Raw genomic sequence first — 17,500 nt, 5'->3', positions numbered from 1 at the left:
AGTAGGGTAACTGTCCTAGATTTGAGTTGAGGCCGGTATGGCAGTGTTCCTGCCGCGCTCCCCCCACCCCCCTCTCGCCCCCGTTTCGTTACGGTTTGATTTAAATGCCAACGACCGACGGGTGGAAGATGAAAGAATTAGCGTATGTTTACTGAAGTCATTTAAAATTCTATGAGAAAAGAGCTTGATCATTATCCATATAAATCGTCCTGAAATTGTACACTGACATGAAAGTACCAATATTCTCATTATTATTATTATTATTATTATTATTATTATTATTATTATTATTATTATTATATTATTATTATTATTCAGATGAACCAACATTCCCATCATTATTATTATTAAGAAGATGAACCCTATCACTTTGAAACAAGCCCAGGGGCCATTCTTGAAATTCAAGCTTCCAAATATTAAAATAATAACGTAAAGGGAAATACAGAAAGATCTCCCTTATTAAACACACACACACACACAAAATCAGTAAGCTTCAAACAAATGCCAAAGGAATAACGTAAAAGGAAATCTACAAACAAATGCCAAAGGAATAACAAACCAGGAAAGTGGAGTGAGAAACTTCCACTCTTGTAATGCAACGATAAATCGGTTAACAAAGGAAGAAAAGAATAAAGAATTATATGTATCTCTCCCCTACGTCTCGGGCTATGGGGCCACACCCATGATTTCACCTTGACACCGACTGTACAAAGAGAGTCGAGTCGTGGAGCAGAATTAAATGTATATATATGACAGCCACTCCAGCAGAATCGACTCCAGATAAGAGCTCTCTCTCTCTATCTCTCTCTCGCTCGCTCGCTCTCTCTCACGTATATTTCAAGCAATTTCTTGGGGTAATGATATAGTCAAGATTTTTCAAAATGATTGCATCACCTCATCTCAGCGCAATTTCCTGTGTACGTAGATGTGTACAACGAGAGAGAGAGAGAGAGAGAGAGAGAGAGAGAGAGAGAGAGAGTGGGGAGGGGACGGTGGGTGACAGGGCTACCGCCCAGTCTTATAAAAGGAGAACGGGATGCGAATGACATCTACAGAGACAAGAATCTTTCTCTCTCTCTCTCTCTCGGAATGTACATATAGCCTGTATATACCGTTGGACGGAATGAATTTTTTCTTTCGTCTGTCTCTACGCAAGAGTGGGTGGAAGTGTAAGGGCGCGTTCTCTCTCTCTCTCTCTCTCTCTCTCTCTCTCTCTCTCTAGCGAGTGCATTCACTCTACGTTGTTGTGAGTTAAGAACTCCAATGCAAAAAGAAAAAAAAAGTCCCTTAAAAAATGTCTGCAAATATTTTTAACAATGATATAATAAAATTATCGTAATATCAAACGTTTTAGAGTTCTCGTAATGTATTCTAACCAGCAATAATGTTTCTTTGCCGTGAGATTATATTATCAGGGAATTGAAGTAAACTGCAAAAGTACGTCAAGTTATGAATAGGATATTCTGCGACGTAAAATCATGATCACTGAGATAGTGGCCAATCCAAAATTATTGTTATTACACGCTAATAAACGCAGGGTTGGTGATTTTTAAATTTTTTAAAAATAAAAAATAACCAAAAATCAGTGATTTATTTTATTTTTTTATTTTGGTTTTTTATTTGTTAGATGTTTTTTTCAATACTTTTTAACATCAAAATGTATTTTATGACAGAATTACTATTGATTTATCTTTTAGGTTTCCAGTTCTGGCCTAATGTATGTACTTGCAATTTTTTTTATATCAAAATAAATAGATGCAGCACAGTTATGCTCAAGTTTTTATCAACCTCCAACCGTATCTTTCAATTTGTTTGCTTTCAAATAAAAAATAAAAAATTTCTGATTTTTTTTTAAATCATTTTTTTAATGAAAAAAAATCATTGATTTAATCACTTGATAAAATAAGTTTTATTTATCACTGACAACCCTGTAATGAAGTATCTACCAGGATTTGCTTTGATTCTTGATAATAAAATAAATATTCGAGGAATCATTAATAATAATAATAATAATAATAATAATAATAATAATAATAATAATAATAATAATAATAATAATAATAATAGTGGATTCCGTGGGTACCCAAATGTGAGCAAAAACAATGCAATTAAAATCATTTTTACCTTAAAAGCAGAAGTCGCAATGCAAACGTCAAGTACGAACCTGGGAAAAAAATATAGAAAAGAGTTAGTTTACAAATCTGAAAATGAAATATCAACAAATCAATGATCAACAGAAAATACAATAACAATAAGCCATTTCACTCAACTGCGATGCAATAAATTTAATAAGCAGTGTTTTATATATATACATATATATATACATGCAAACTACATATCGGTAAGTGTAAACAGAATATACATTGCAGGCCAAATGCCAAGCGCTGGGATCTATGATGTCAGTTAGCACTGACATGGAAAAATGAGAGTAAGAGGTTTGAAAGGTGTTAAAGGTGAAAAACCTCTCAGTTGCACTATCAAACATTGTTAGGAGAGGGTGAAAAGTAAATTGGAACAAAGAATATGAACGGAGGTAGAGTAAAAGGAATGAAAGCGGTTGCAGCTAGAGGCCGGAAGGACACTGCGAAGAATCCTCAAGTAATGCCTACAGTGCACCGTTTGAAGTTCACGGACGGCACTAATCCCCTACGCGAATAACATGACATCAACCTCGTAGGACTTTGCACTGTATGTGTTAAGGTTCTTTGCAGCGAGCCTTCGGCCACTAGCTGCAACTCCTTTTGTTCGTTTTACTGTACCTCCTTTCGCATTCTCGTTCTTCCATCTTACTCACTCTCCACCCTCTCCTAAAACTTGATTCATGGTGCAACTGCTTCGAGGTTTTCCTCCTGTTACACCTTTCAAAGCTTTTACTGTCAATTTCCATTTCAGCGCTCAATGACCTCGTAGGCCCCAGTGCTTTGGACCTAAATTCTATATTCAAATTAATCTAATTCAAAATGACGTCAGGTCCACCAGACGAATAACAATGACATTTGTGAACGAGAGAAATTGCTGTTCCAACATTCTCCCTACGGAATATTTTCCCACATCCGCACAGGTGTCATCCTGAAATTGCCGATGTCAAATGCCACTGAGTGACAGCCTCCCAAATCATGCTATCTGTTAAGCGGACCACCAAAGGTGGCCACCATACAATAACCAGGATTTAAACGTGGAGGATTCCCAGCGCAGCAGAGCGAACAGGCTTTGCTGAAATTCCAGAGATTAGAGAAACTCCTTCTTCCAGCAATAAAACTAAGAGTTTTATCGATGCGGCGGCGTTCTACGCACATACATACGACACACACTCTCTCTCTCTCTCTCTCTCTCTCTCGACTCCAACTACCAGCTAAGGAATTTTGCATAAGTATTCACCAACATTGTTTACATAGCTGTCAAAACATATTCCTTTCCTTTCGTGCTTTTTAATCAATAACATATAATAAATGATCTTTCCGTAATTAATTGAATTGAATTAGCCTGAAAGCCATTATATATATATATATATATAGTATATATATATATATATAGTATATATACTATATATATATATTTGCATAATGTTGCAATTACATATTTCTGCTGTCATTTGCCTCTCTTCAAAAAGAATGTTATCATTCAAGAGAGGCATATCTAAACTCTACATTTACCATGAAATTCTTCCACGCACTCTTTATCCTATTTCCCACTATGCATTCTCAGTTTCCTGATCTGTTCCTTCTTCTCTGGGCAGGATTCAAAAATCGAATTATTTAACAATAGCTGAATCAATGACTGATTACATTACCTCCACTTCCAGAAACTAGACACTTTCTTTGTTGCAATGACAGAATCCCGATTTCAAAGTATGAAACAGGCAAAAGGGTTCTTTTATCTATTCCAGACTTCAACAGGAAGGAATAGATTGATCTTGATACAGGAGGGAACAGCTGTCATATTGCAAAGGGTGATAATAATGTCAGGTTACAGAACATGAATTGTGGGGGATTTTATAAAAGAAGTGCTCAGATGATTGCTGTAGTAACTTAAAAAAATAAAAACAGAAGAGTGCTGTAGTCACTTAAAAAAACAGAAGATTACTATTGTAACTTACAAAAAAAGAAAACAGAAGATTGCTGTAGTAACTTATAAAAAAGAAAGAAAAAAACAGAAAATTGATGTAGTAACTTACAAAAGAAAAAAACAGAAGATTGCTGTAGTAACTTTAAAAAATATAAAAAAACAGAAGATTGCTTTAATAACTTACAAAAAAATCAAGATTGCTGTAGTAACTTACAAAAGAAAAAAAACACAGAAAGATTGCTGTAACTTAAAAAGAAAAAAAAGAAAACAGAAGATTGCTATAGTAACTTACAAAAAAGCAGGAGGATAATGAAGTGGATGATTATGATGTAGAAGAGGGTGATGATAATGATGAAGCAGATAATGATATTGAAGAGGACAATAAGAGGATGATGATGAGATGATCATGGTGATGAAGCGGGTTATGACTACGACGACGATAATGATGATGATTGAGACGAAGATCAGAGGCGCGCGCGGGGGCGAGCGGGGGCGGGGGCGGGGGCGGCGGCGTTCAGGACGGAGAGCCTTCCCTTGGTAGGCGAGGGAGGGAGGGAGGGGAGGGAGGGTGTCCTCCCAACAATGCCGGAGGAGCCATAAAGCGTCGAGTGAGACAATACCATAAACGGGCCTAGATGAAAATTCGCCCGGGACGACTGCGACCATCCATTTTTAACGAGGCACATAACGAGCACACGCAAAATTTACAGTCCATTCCGCTCATCTGCGAACTTATCCGCTCATTTGCGAATTTATTCCCCGGACGCGAATGGATAATCCGTCCTCCTGCGCAAATAGGAGCGCCGACCTATGGGTCAAAATCGAGGCGTACACCACGACAATACGCATTTACGCTGTTAAAGACGAGTAGGCTAATATATATTTAATGTCTAGAGCCTAATATAGGTAATAGTTACAATAATAGTTACGAAAAAGACTTAATATTCACGAAAAGGAACGCCACTATCAATCATTTTTTCCAACTTATCTTGGGATGATTCATCATCTTTTGCGAGTGGGTTTTTACTCTCAAAAAACTAGGTTTTTTTTTTCAAAATTCTACAGTAATAAATAAAATATTCCGGCCAAAAACAACACTATATATACGTGTATATATATATATATACATATATATATATTTATATATACTATATATATATATATATATATATATATATATATATATATATATATAAATATGTAAGTATTATAACAGGAGAGAGAGAGAGAGAGAGAGAGAGAAGAGTAGAGAGCGAGAGAGAGAGAGAGAGAGAGAGGCCCATAACAGTTCAATCACACACAAAAAAGCAAAAATATCAGTACTACGTAGCTCGCTACGAACATTCCATATGTATATAGCTATAAAAAAAAAAATCTGTAAAGAGAACGCACACTCACCACCGCTTTCTATCATGTCAAATGTCTATACAGCAACAGACATCTCATCTGAAGAGGGACTTGTCATGCTAATACGGTTCTCTCTCTCTCTCTCTCTCTCTCTCTCTCTCTCTCTCTCTCTCTCTCTCTTGTGATCCTCAAAAGCTTTTTTTTATTTCCCCCGAAGCATAATCATTGACGTCGTCCAGTTTGTTTACTGGGACAGACTCTGTACCTGTCATCTGCATCCTTAGCAAAGGTGTTGTTTGAGCAGACGAAGACGTCTTGTCGTTAAGCTTTATGATAGCATGCGGGCTGGCTGGCACGCGGGACTTCTTCGTTGAAGTACGTCTCAGAGAAAATTACTTTGGATAATATCTAACATGTCAGTTCCTTTCAAATTACTTAGTATATCGCGCTGTAGCGACTATTCATTCATGAAAAAGTTAGCGAATTTTAAACGGAGTGTAAAACGTGTATGTATGTATGTATGTATGTATGTATGTAGTGTATGTATATATAGTATATATATATATATATATATATATATATATATATATATATATATATATATATATATATATATTATATATTTACATTCCCTTTAAAAGTCGCTAACTTTTACAATTACTAATATACGTTACAGCACAATATAGGTAATTTTGATGGAACTGACATGTTAGATATTGTCTAACGTAATATATATATATATATATATATATATATATATATATCTATATATATATATATACTATATTTATATTTAGTAAATAATAGCTGCTAAAAGAAATTAACGAACACCCTAAAATATTTACTAAACACTTGGAAAAAAGCATTAAAAAATACCCCCAATCAGTTAAAACACTCTCGAGTGTAAATTTCAAAAAATGACAAAAAATAAGACGAAATCTCGGACTACCTAAATATAACAATTCTAAGTTATCACCTCAAAAACAACGAAATGGCTTTCCTCAAGATTATAAAAACTATCCAAGTGGCCAGATCAAAACTCCCTTTTAGTATCAGCCATAACAGAAAAGAATAAAGCATGGAATGCTTTATGAATATATAAGAACAATCTCTATGACGCAACTCCGCAAAACACAAACGATTATAAGAGGCGATCTGAGCTTATTTATTGACCTTCATTTTAAATCTGATGAAATATCAATATTAATTCTCTGTTGCAAAAGACCTCTCGTTAAGCCTGCAACTTCTGCAACTTATTTCAGTTCCTCTTAAGCCTCTCAGACAGATGTGCTTGCAGGCATTTTCCACAGATAAAAAAAAAAACGCAATAAACTTTCCAACTGCTGACGAAGTCGTTTATCAATTCTACGTCATCTTGCGGTTATCGAGAAGATGAGGAAAAGGTAGAGGTGAAGCAGGAGGAGGAGGAGGAGGAGGAGGAGGAGGAGGAGGAGTGAGAGTTTCTAGTCCACAGGCGTCGTCCAAGGCTGCTCTCTGTATCTGTTGCAAGCGGAATGCTTCGAGAAGCAGCTGCGTTAGCAACAACATGCCTGGGAAGGCGCAGAGGAGAGCGTCAATTCATCCTGTACTAAAACTCCCTCCGTCGCTAAATCTGCTTTCTAAGCGGAATCGGTCTAACTTGACTTGGCTACGTTCAAGGCCGAAGCTCCTCTTCTTTGATTTCAGCTTTTTCCTGGCCAGATGTGTTGAGGTTTATGTACGGTCTGGCCTTTCCTGGCGCATCATTCTCTATAACCAAGAGAAAAAAAAAAAAAAAAAGTGCGAATGGCGTCCGTGTGAATGAGAGAAAATGTCGAGTTACCTCTGAAAGGAAACAGAGAGAGAGAGAGAGAGAGAGAGAGAGAGAGAGAGAGAGAGAGGAGACCCTATAAGGAGGAGGGAGAACCAGCATCCAATTGGCTGTCCCACGAAAGAAGTGCAAAGTAAGCAAGGACCCACAAAAAAGCGCTGCCCACCTTCTGTCTGCCTCCGGAGCAACACGACGACGACGCCACGAACATGAGCTATAATCTGACGGGGATGAATCACGAACGCTTTAATCGTTTGTGTTTTATATATTTCAATATGAATCATTATCACATCACCGTGATTCATTTCAATTATTCGAGCCACAAATGTCCTTTAATATCTAATTCGCTCTACCTCGGAATGAATATATTTTCGGAGATGTAAACCGAAGGGGAATTTTTTGAGTTGATCATAATTTCGTCCTCTCGTGGGTTCGAACCACCGCCCAGCGGACAGAGAAGAAATCAGGACGTCAGGGATGTTACCCACGAGAGGACGAAATTATGATCGACTCAAAAATTCCCCTTCGGTTTACATATATGAAAATATATTCATTCCGAGGTAGAGCGAATTTAGATATTAAAGGACATTTGTGGCTCGAATAAAATATTTCAATATATACCACACTAGGCCTATCTTGTGACTACCTATCGGCTAGACGCCGCAAACGACGGATCTATGTAGTCCTTCAATAGCAAGATGGAAAAACATTTGAGAAAATACGACAGATTCTTAAAAAAAAAAAAAAAAATAATGCAATGGTCCGCTGGTATAGTGGTTAGTGTCGTGGCATGCCACTCAGACGTCGTGGGTTAGCGTCTCTGCCAAGGCGATGAAAAATCACTGGCTCTGTATCATGATCAGTTACTGCTGCAGTGTGGGTGGGGTCTGAGGTGGGAGATGGAAACCAGCATTCTTTGGAAGCTTGAATTATATATTTTACCATCAGTGAAATATGCATTGTTATTCAAACGTTTAAAGACAATAACTTGTAACTTAACCAATATGCCTGACGCACGAATAAAAATTAATGACGATTAGGTACATATAAACTTGACGTAATCAGTGTCTACCATTCAGGCATGTTTATAAACACACACACACACACACACACACACACACACACACATACACTATGTAAACAAGTAGATTAAACTGGCCAAGAATGCAAGAAAAAAAATTGCGATAATCGCATGCAAAAGAAACTGCTGACAATTCTTCAAAAAAGCAAAAATAACTTAGACTTGCGATAATATTTAGCGTTACAAGATAACTTTCGAAAATAAATCAGTTCGTGTTGAAAAGGTTCCATTTTCTTATCTCCTTCAAAGAAAATGGGCCAGTCTGAAAGTCGGCTTTGCTATGTTATTATAAGAACGAATATAAGGTGGAAATTTTCAGATATGCGACAACTTATTACATACAATTCCTGTGCATCACCTGAAGCTTACGTATCAATAATTACCGGTCATAATATTCTTGGTTTTTTTTTCCAGGACTTATGAAATTTAAAACCTTCAACACTACGACACATACCAGGGTGGAAAATGTTCAAGACCGTCCCTTTACACATACAAAATAAATAATAGTGAGCACATCGTTATTTTGAACCTAACAATTAGCAAAATGCCTAAAAATCTATTTGGGGGGGGGGTCAATTCGCCACACTCCCTTTTTTCTTCTTAGCCTGAGTAGATTTGACATCATTTCTAACTCTTAGTGAAAGGTGAAAGCAATAATGATTTTATTCCAAATTCCGAATGAGAATAGCACATGTGCTTTAGAATCGCTAAAAGAACTGGTTAAATAATTGTTCTCACAGCCAGGGAAACAGTTCTCCTTTGTTCTATAGGATCCTGACAGAACAAGTAAGCATTCTCGGGGCAGAGTATCTTGGCACCAGTTCTACAACCGTGGAACTGAACGCCAAAGGCTTCTGGTTTTAATGGGCGTTGGTAGGTTTGAACAGTTCCCCGTTGGACGAGTGGGTAACGTGCTCGCCTACCAATTCGGTAGTCGCGAGTTCGACTCTCCGCTCTGCCAACTTGGAACCAGAGGAATTTATTTCTGGGGATTAGAAATTCATTTCTCGATATGATGTGGTTCGGATCCCACAATAAGCTGTAAGTCCCGTTGTTAGGTAACCAATGGTTTCCTAGCCACGTAAAAAAAAAAAAAAATCTAATCATTCGGGCCAGCTCAGGAAAGCTGTTAACCAGCTCAGTGGTCTGGTTAAACTAAGACATACTTAACTTTTTTGGTAGGTTTGAAATATCCTCTGATTTTTTTTTAGTTTGTAAAATTTTAGTGTTGGTGCCTACTCTAGATGATACTGAGATTCACTGCTCTCGAGATTACCACAAAGGGGAAGTTCCCCTAAGTTTTCTAGCTTTTGTTTCAGAGAGAGAGAGAGAGAGAGAGAGAGAGAGAGAGAGAGAGAGAGAATGTGATAGTGTGCAAGAAGTGTCGCCATCTATCGACAAAAAGAATTTTAAGAGAAAATAACCACATATAAACAAAGAGATTACCACACACATACACATACTACACACACACACACACACACACGTGATGTGAAGTGGAGGCAATGAGAAGTATGAGGTTCTAATAGACGCAGTTACAGGGTTAGGCGAGGAGGAGGGGTGGGGGGAGAAGGGTCACAAAGATTAGGAGGAAACCATATTAACGGGGGTGAGATGGACATATGAGAGAGAGAGAGAGAGAGAGAGAGCCGAAAAACGGCCTCTAGGAAAAGGAGCATCAGATGAAAGCTTCTCCAAACTGGAACTGAAATGAGATATAGGCTATGGACTTTTGAAGTGGGCATGGGCACTCTGAAATAGGGTATTGTCAGATAGAACGAGCCATGAAGTTTAGCAGTGACCCAGACTCAGAGAATATTGCAATAAAGATCTAAAGAAACGAAGGACGTGATCATCAATAAGACAGGCAGACTTGAACACTGTTGAAAGTCTTAGCAAAAGATGACTTCAACTGGATATCACAAGAGAATTTGAAAACAGTAAGAATAAGGACTGAAATTCACCTAATGATAACGGAAAAGTAAAGTAATCCTTCAACAATGAGATGAAACATAGCCCACCCCCACATTAGGCAATATCAACATTCCAAAATATATATGAGCATTCTAAAGTCAAATTTTTTCAAAGAGAAAATATCATCAAGAAAAATTGATATAAATTCTCAAAGGAAAAAACAACGCACAAATCACTGTGATGTACTCTGTTTCATACCCCATTCACTTTTATTTCAACGGTAATTCAAATATAATATAATTTATTTTTATTATTCGAAAAAAAAAATTATTTTCCTGAAACTAAAAATATATATCAACAAAATTTTATTTGGGCCAATGTAGAGAGAGAGAGAGAGAGAGAGAGAGAGAGAGAGAGAGAGAGAGATCAGGAATGGCAAGCAAATACTGAAGAACTCACCAAGGACTAATAGATGAGAATCGTTGGAAACTACACAATTACAACAGATTTACCACTGCCAGCCTCTACTGCCATGGTAGTTGTAACGCCAGATACCTTACAATCAATCAATTCTCTACTGCCATTGTACCCCTCCCAACAGCAAAAATAGAATTAGTACCAATAGTAGCATCCTAATTACCAGCAGCTTCCATTTCTCTTAACATATTCGTCGATGCCTCAAACCTCACCTTCACGCCCAACCGTTATTATTTACGTTTCTGCCCAAAACGTGGGGTTCCTCCCTACAGCGGCCCAGGACAGCAAAAGGGTCTGACTTTGACACCCCTTCTCTTTTGACAGCACCACCAGATACCCTTACCCTTACCCTTACCACCCTCGGCCAAGACAGTGGACGACGACTGCTCCCCTCAGCCCTCTCCTTCATCTCTCCTTCTTTCTCTCTCTCTCTCTCTCTCTCAAGTGTTTCTTCCCCTCTTCTTGGTAACCAGATACCTACACCTTGACCATCAACCCAAGCGCGCGCACATACACGACGCTCATGTGCGCACCATATGCACGCTATACGAAATCTTACAAACAGGAGAAAAATTTTTATTCACCTATTGAAACAATGTACGAGAATGGCAGAGCTTGTATACTCTTGACGGAAACACTTCAGTACACACCCCTATGAAAATGCATAGAGAAAAATACAAGCATGCAGACAAAGGTGACACTTGCACCGCATATAGGTAAGCCACCTCAATCTTGTATTTCGTTTATTCTACAGTCTATCCTCGTCCTGCTACGCTTTTCTCTCCTCTACCCCTTTCAACTGACTTGAATTTGGTCCGTTTTCTTTCTCTGTATCTCCAGCACCTTCTTCTTCTTCTTCTTCTTTTTCTTGTTTGTGGGCACCTTAGCTTACTTCTGTAACACCATCGCTGGGCATAGGGTATCCCTTTTAAGCTGATTCCACTTCTGCTCTCGCTACTCCTACTCAATCATTCTCTAACAGAGAGAGAGAGAGCGAGAGAGAGAGAGAGAGAGAGAGACTACCTTCATATCACGGTACATTCAATAAACATGTCTGCTTGAATTAACGTGTGACCAACGCGTATTAAAATGAGACGCAGATTTTCCACCTACTCTTCTGATGACGGACAAATAATAAGGTGAAACTTACCCAACTTCATTAAAGAGGAATAAAGTCGGAGCCTCCATCACTGAACAATGCAACGATTACTATACCTTAACGTCACATGGTATAGTCCAAAAAAAAGGCACAAAATACGACTTAACTCGATGAAGCAATAAAAACACTTGAGGAACAGGAGGAGGAGGAGGAAGAAGTCTAAACGTGTCTGGATTAGAAAAGCCGAGGGGAGAGGGGAAGGCAGGACGGAATGAGAGAGAGAGAGAGAGAGAGAGAGAGGAGGGGAAATACGGGAAGGGTGGCTGGATTGGAGGGGATAAGGAGGACAAACGGATATTCTCACACACACAATCTTTCTCTTTCTCTCCTATCCAACCCCCCTTTCCACAATTCGGTCCTAAACTCCAAGACTTTCCCAGAAATCGACTCCTTATGTCCCCCCCCCACAACAAGCCCCCGCCCCCTTTTCCCCGGATGACATCTGAAGACCGTCACTGAACAATAACAACAATACGACTTCTCGAAGTGGACGAACTCAGCAGGCAAAGAACAAATACCAAAGTATATAGAATAAGGGACTCTCGCTTATTATATAATACTTCGAACAAATAGATCAGCATTACTAATACTTACACACAAATACACACACATATATGTGTTTCTTTAATGTATGTGCTCCATACAAAAACTTCCCAGGACAATCGCACAAACCCCGGCAGGCCAAACATACAAAAGCAGCGGTGGTCTCATCGGCACACAAACACACAACCAGGCAGGCGCCTGCAACCCTTAAAAAGGTGAGTCGAATCAACAGCCCCGAGAAGTCCTCTTTTACCTTCAGTCGTAAAATGTTTGCTGTGATTCTCCTTATAACAAACACTGGCTTCCTGTTTTGAAAATGGATCTCGTTCGTCGTAAAGGACTTTTCTCTGCCTACTTGATTAGCTTTATTCTTTTTTTTATTTAATGGATCTTGTCATAGAAGATTTGTCTGTCTATTTGATTTCTCCTTTTTTACTTTCTTTCACGATATCAATGGTTTATTTATTCGTCGTCTTTTGCTCTCAAACTTATCTTAACAAGCAAGGTCTTTACTCGCTGCTAAGATATATTCGTATCACTTATTTTCCTACTTTTATTCTTGTCTTGTTATTACCGTTAGACGTTAATTAGCCTGGCTTATATTTCTTGTATTCAACCATCTTTATCGACAGTGTTTTTTTATCTGATCTGCACTTGAATTACTTAACATGAAAAATTAAAATTAGTATCAGCTGACTGCAGACAAATGCATCCTTACGGAATATATCAAAATAATAGAGTACCTTCCATTTAAAACTGAGGAGAGAGAGAGAGAGAGAGAGAGAGAGAGAGAGAGAGAGAGAGAGAGAGAGAGAGAGAGAGATCCCTCCTTCTGACCACTCAGATTCATCTCCTTTTCCCCACAAGTGGCCTAGAGGACGCCGATGCCCAAGAAGACCTTCTCATTTGCTTCTTCTCTCTCTCTCTCTCTCTCTCTCTCTCTCTCTCTCTCTCTCGCGATGTAACGCTAATGAGGAAAACGTTTAGACTCTGATCGCCATGAGATGCACTGGAATAAAAATCCTCTCGTGCAGCGGATCCAGAAGGCACAGATACAAGATACGATACGATATTGAAAGCAACGGGGAACCTCTGGTCGAATGGCGAACAATAACTGCAGCTCTCTCTCTCTCTCTCTTAGATGTAAAAACAAGCTCAGTTACATTTTGCGGAAATAGGGTATGAAGGAATCACAAACTCACAAACAGCAACAGTGTGGAAGAGTTTAAAAGAAAGCTAGACAAAATCATAAGGAGGACACTGTGAATGCACAGTAAAACCTGCTCTTACAGATAAGTGAGCACACGATGTCTCTTCAGATGGACTAACAAGTCATTGAGACATCCTAATCCTTGTAACTCCTTGTAACCTACAAGGCGCATTTTCGTTCGAAATTATCCAAACCTTTACATCTCCAACGCAAAATAACCTTACTTTCATTGGCACCAGGAAAGTGAGTTGGGACCCATTTCCATTTGAAACTAATTTCCCCCCCCCCCAACCCCCCTACCCCCCGTTTTACAGCTTCTAGCTTCTACGAGAATAAAAATGAAACTGCATTCAATCCAGGATTATGAAATTGGGTTTATATACTCCCAAAAACGCTTATGTATAAGGTTCAGTATACATTCCACTTCCAGCGCATACGTTAACACATCTGGAATCCTTCGAAAAGGCAACTGGACGAGTTTCGTGAAATAAATGTTCCTGCATGCAAGTTTATGTCTACACACACACACACACACGCACACGCAATGTACGTAAAAATGCGCGTGTCTGCGAGTACTTTATACGTACATGCATCCTCACCCCGGAGATCATCTGTATTGCACTCCATTCCGCAATTTGAAATTCAAATCAAGAGACAGAACATCTTGTACCTTCAAGTATTATGCCTCGTGAAATTCAAAGATACTGCTGCATCTATAAATGCAGGGAAGAAGAAGAAGAAGAAGAAGAAGAAGAAGGAGAGAGAGAGAGAGAGAGAGAGAGGAGAGAGAGAGAGAGAGAAGGCAGGCAGGGCAATCCATTCTTCAAACTAGTTTCTCTGAAGCCGAGACGTATACACTTACCGGACTTAATCACACGTCCCGAAGCCAATCGGACATATTGTATGACGAGACCAGTTATCGAAATACCGGCTTTTATAAACTTTCCGCTTATCACGGCGATTGATCTAAGCTTAAAAAAAAAACAAAAAGAAAAAAAAAACTCTCCACTAGAGTACCGGGAAAGCGAGGTAAGAATAAATGAGAGACATTAATAAAAAAGAGAAAATAACGAGACAGAAGAATAATGCTCTGCTTATCTTTATCATGCATCTGGCAACACCAGTCATCTGATTTAATTAACCCGAGCGTAAAAATTGTCGATGTACGCTAACAAGTTTGATATTAGATTAGAGAGGACAACCAACCAGCTCGCTCTCTCTCTCTCTCTCTCTCTCTCTCTCTCCGCCTCTGGAAAGAGAGATAATACCAGTCCACCGCGCCCCAAAAATTACAGCCAATTGACGATCCTCGAAGTACGAAATGATGGGTAATGCAATGAGCATAATGAAAATGTCAGATACCCGGGATGCTGCAACGAGAAAGGAGAGATGTAGCTCAAAGAGTTACAGGGCAAGCTCTGCTGTAGCACAGCATTACAGTTACACACACACAATCATATTATATATATATATATATATATATATATATATATATATATATATATAGTATATATATATATATATATATATAAAGGGGATACATACAATAATATAGTATATATATATATATGGATATTTATATATACTATTATATATTTATTATATAGTACCTTATATTATATATATATATATATATATATATATATTATATATATATATATATATATATATATATATATATATATATATATATATATATATATATATATATATATATATATATGTTATATACATATATAATGTATATATATAATATATGTATACATATATATCTTTTCTTCCTGCTTGTTCACCTCCATTTTTGTATTAAACACCGTCCTCTCCTTTCACAGAGTTCGAATTTATTATAGAATTTAGGCCAAAGGCCAAGCGCTGGGACCTATATATGAGGTCATTCAGCTCTGAAACGGAAATTGACAGTAAATGGTTTGAAAAGGAGAACAGGAGGAAAACCTCATCAAAACAGTTGCACTATGAATCAACTGTCAGAGAGGGTAGAAAGTAAGATTGAAGAAAGGGAATATGAAAGGAGGCACAATAAAAGGAACTAAAGAGGTTGCAGCTAAGTAACGCCTACAGTGCACCGCATAAGGTGCACTGGCGGCTCTACTCCCCTACCGGGTCCTTTCAGAGATGGCTCTGATGTTCGTTTCACTAAGCAGGGGCATTTGAGGGCAACGCCCATATACCTCGCATACCCGTTTGGAAGGAACCTGACCGATGGGGGCATCCCCGAGTGACCGGGTAAGTATACCTTGATGGGCACTTTGGGGCAATGAATCGAGATCGGACATTCACGTCCGTACTTTAGCTTTCTGTAGAAGAAACTATGGAAATGGGTATATATTTGTTCATCCGCAGTTCTTCTGTCCGCCCTCAGATCTTAAAAACTACGAGGCTAGAGGGCTGCAAATTGGTGTGATGATCATCCACCCTCCAATCATCAAACCTACCAAATTGCAGCCCTCCAGCCTCAGTAGTTTTGGTTTGATTTAAGGTTAAAGTTAGCCATGATCGTGCGGCTGGCAGCGCCACAGGACAAGCCCGTCCCGGGCGTGGCTGAAAGTTTCATACAGAATTATATGCTGTATACTAAACTTGACTGCGCCCAAGAATCTTCGGCGCATTTTTCCTTTTTTTTTTACTCTTGCTTTTTGTTTAGCTTGTTTCATATATTCTGTTTCAATTCTCTTTATACAACATTTTCCCTCATCAACTCTGTTGTTTCTATTCCTCTTCACCGTCTCCCCCTTTCGTCATGTTCTTCAGTTACTTACGTTTCTTCTCCGGAACATTTTCTTTCCCTATTTTCCTCCTGTTTCTTATTCCACCGATTACTCTTCATCTTTTCTCACTTATCATCACATTCTTTTCACCTTCCCCCATCCCGCCCCCTCCCTTTCTTTTCGCCAATTTAAATTAAATTCCTCACGACCCTCGCCGGCACTTTCCGGAGGAGATCGATCATTGGCCCTAATCGGAAGAGAGAGAGACTGAGACACTGGAGGATTTATCTCCCTCATTCCGAATGACAACACTTCGGTTTTAACAGTCCGACAGATGAAGAGTTTCCCATGATGCAATCACAGAACAGAATAAAAGCTTCTTTGTTTGTTTGTATGGTGTTTTTACGTTGCATGGAACCAGCGCTTATTCACCAACGGGACCAACGGCTTTACGTGACTTCCGAACCATAGTGAACTTCCATCACCAGAAATGCACAGTTCTGACCCCTCAGTGGAATGCCCGGAATCGAACTCGCGGCCACCGTGGTGGCAGGCGAAAACCATACCAACCACGCCACTGAGGGGCTGAAAACAGAATAAAAGAGAATATAGAATTTAGTCAAAGGACAAGCGATGAGACCTACATACTGGAAAGAACATTATATAAGAAGACCTTTGCGTAAATTAATTACTTACATATAGGTGAGAACGCATTATCTTTTAAAAATAAGAAACCTTATAAGGGATGTACATAAAGAGATACTAATTAAGTAACGGACCATAAATGCAAACTGAGATAGACAACTTAGGGAAAATGTTGTTTCTTATATAAGACAGTACTAAACAACAGGACTGAGAGACAGACATTGGAGAATCCCGTATATAACAAGAATAGAAAAAACTAACGTTGATCTTCCAAAGACTTCGAGGAATTTCCTTGTGCCAATGCCCCTACCTATACTCTGTTTTTTTCCATCTGTCCATCCGCCTGTGGTGTTTGCGCATGGTAACACTGCGTCCCGGGATTTAAATAATATCCTGTTTCGAATATTAACGGTGTAATTCGCATACAGTTAAATTATTTAAAAACACTTGTCAGTTGCAAATGTACACCAAAGATAATCCTTTTAATTTACCTAAAACTTACACATAGCGTAACTATTTAAAG

At 38.5% G+C, this 17,500-nt stretch overlaps 1 protein-coding gene across 2 annotated transcripts in view; it reads right to left on the bottom strand.

Moving 5' to 3' along the window:
* Nucleotides 1-17,500, bottom strand: part of LOC135210289 (protein N-terminal asparagine amidohydrolase-like) — a 213,913-nt gene that overhangs the window by 160,822 nt on the left and 35,591 nt on the right. Inside the window, exon 1 of one of the 2 annotated variants that reach the window (XM_064243171.1) lies at nt 2,125-2,147. The exons of the other annotated variant lie outside the window; for it this stretch is intronic. The gene's annotated coding sequence lies outside the window, so the exon portion shown is untranslated. Of the gene's footprint in view, nt 1-2,124; nt 2,148-17,500 lie in introns of those variants that run through there. 2 annotated transcript variants of the gene reach the window in all.

The sequence above is a fragment of the Macrobrachium nipponense genome, chromosome 39, assembly GCF_015104395.2.
Source record: "Macrobrachium nipponense isolate FS-2020 chromosome 39, ASM1510439v2, whole genome shotgun sequence".
Classification (NCBI taxonomy): domain Eukaryota; kingdom Metazoa; phylum Arthropoda; class Malacostraca; order Decapoda; family Palaemonidae; genus Macrobrachium; species Macrobrachium nipponense.
This window is presented reverse-complemented; position numbering and strand designations above follow the sequence as displayed.